This window comes from Arachis ipaensis, chromosome B7 (genome assembly GCF_059453495.1).
Source record: "Arachis ipaensis isolate K30076 ecotype BB chromosome B7, ASM5945349v1, whole genome shotgun sequence".
Taxonomy (NCBI): Eukaryota; Viridiplantae; Streptophyta; class Magnoliopsida; order Fabales; family Fabaceae; genus Arachis; species Arachis ipaensis.
Window position 1 is genome coordinate 54,475,001 of NC_142442.1, and position 2,500 is coordinate 54,477,500.

Consider the following 2,500-nt stretch of genomic DNA (forward strand, 5'->3'; position numbering starts at 1 on the left):
GTCGTGTTGCAACGGATGCTGGGGTCGTTGCAACGGATGCTGCGCGCGTTGCAACGTTGGCTGGGGGCGTTGCAGCGGAGGCAGGTCGCGTTGCGACGTTGGCTGGGGGCGTTGCAACGGAGGCAGGTCGCTTTGCAACGGATGCTGGGATCGTTGCAACGGAAGCTGGGGGCATTGCAACGTTGGCTGGGGGCGTTGCAACGGATGCCGAGCGCGTTGCAACGTTGGCTGGTGACGTTGCAACGGAGGCAGGGCGCGTTGCAACGGATGCTGGTGACGTTGCAACGGAGGCAGGGCGCGTTGCAACGTTGGCTGGGGGCGTTGCAACGGAGGCAGGTCGCGTTGCCACGGTTGCTGGTGACGTTGCAACGGAGGCAGGGCGCGTTGCAACGTTGGCTGGGAGCGTTGCAACGGATGCTGGTGACGTTGCAACGGAGGCAGGGCGCGTTGCAACGTTGGCTGGGGGCGTCGCAACGGAGGCAGGTCGCGTTGCCACGGTTGCTGGTGACGTTGCAACGGAGGCAGGGCGCGTTGCAACGTTGGCTGGGGGCGTTGCAACGTTGGCTGGGGGCAGTGCAACGGATGCTGGGGTCGGTGCAACGTTGGCCGTGCGCGTTGCAACAGAGGCAGGGCGCGTTGCAACGGATGCTGGTGACGTTGCAACGGAGGCAGGGCGCGTTGCAACGTTGGCTGGGAGCGTTGCAACGGAGGCAGGGCGCGTTGCAACGTTGGCTGGGGGCGTTGCAACGGATGCTGGGGACGGTGCAACGTTGGCTGGGCGCGTTGCAACGGAGGCAGGGTGCGTTGCAACGGATGCTGGGTTAGGTGCATCGTTGGCTGGTTTCGTTGCAACGGAGGCACCCGCCGTTGCAACGATGGCTCGGAGCGTTGCAACGGAGGAGCCAAATTTTCATATCTCATAATTGGCTCGTGCATTTTTTCTAAAATTTTGAGGGAACCTTGGTAATATTATGTGAAGGCTGCACAAAAAAATCCAGGTCAAAAATCGCACGTTTGCTCCGTTTTTCATTTTTTTTGAATTTCCGGCTTTCCGGGCGGTAAAAAAATCGGCAAAAAAAATCGGCACGGTGTAAATTCACCAAATTTGGGGGATGGAAAGATCTTATTTTTCTAGAGGTTGTTGCAAAAAACGGCGTCAAAATTCGACCTCTAGAGCACTTTCCTTGAGTATGTCTCCTCACGGAAAAGGACGTCTACCCGTGGCACTTTGGTAATGGCTCGGCAGCCTATTATAGGGGGGAGGGGTGTCGTGATGCTGAAACTCGAGTTGCCCAAAGGCTTGCTGGGCGCAATGCCAGCAAGATGCACGTTGCCTTGCCATCCCCTAGGCACACTAGCAAGCACGTTGTGGTTGTGGTGTGCCGCCGGGCTCCCCCGCCCCCCACGGAGGCACCCGCCGTTGCAACGATGGCTCGGAGCGTTGCAACGGAGGAGCCAAATTTTCATATCTCAGAATTGGCTCGTGCATTTTTCGTGAAATTTTGAGGGAACCTTGGTAATATTATGTGAAGGCTGCACAAAAAAATCCAGGTCAAAAATCGCACGTTTGCTCCGTTTTTCATTTTTTTTGAATTTCCGGCTTTCCGGGCGGTAAAAAAATCGGCAAAAAAAATCGGCACGGTGTAAATTCACCAAATTTGGGGGATGGAAAGATCTTATTTTTCTAGAGGTTGTTGCAAAAAATGGCGTCAAAATTCGACCTCTAGAGCACTTTCCTTGAGTATGTCTCCTCACGGAAAAGGACGTCTACCCGTGGCACCTTGGTAATGGCTCGGCAGCCTATTATAGGGGGGAGGGGTGTCGTGATGCTGAAACTCGAGTTGCCCAAAGGCTTGCTGGGCGCAATGCCAGCAAGATGCACGTTGCCTTGCCATCCCCTAGGCACACTAGCAAGCACGTTGTGGTTGTGGTGTGCCGCCGGGCTCCCCCGCCCCCCACGGAGGCACCCGCCGTTGCAACGATGGCTCGGAGCGTTGCAACGGAGGAGCCAAATTTTCATATCTCAGAATTGGCTCGTGCATTTTTCGTGAAATTTTGAGGGAACCTTGGTAATATTATGTGAAGGCTGCACAAAAAAATCCAGGTCAAAAATCGCAGGTTTTCTCCGTTTTTCATTTTTTTTGAATTTCCGGCATTCCGGGCGGTAAAAAAATCGTCAAAAAAAATCGGCACGGTGTAAATTCACCAAATTTGGAGGATGGAAAGTTCTTATTTTTCTAGAGGTTGTTGCAAAAAACGGCGTCAAAATTCGACCTCTAGAGCACTTTCCTTTAGTATGTCTCCTCACGGAAAAGGACGTCTACCCGTGGCACTTTGGTAATGGCTCGGCAGCCTATTATAGGGGGGAGGGGAGTCGTGATGCTGAAACTCGAGTTGCCCAAAGGCTTGCTGGGCGCAATGCCAGCCAGATGCACGTTGCCTTGCCATCCCCTAGGCACACTAGCAAGCACGTTGTGGTTGTGGTGTGCCGCCGGGCTCC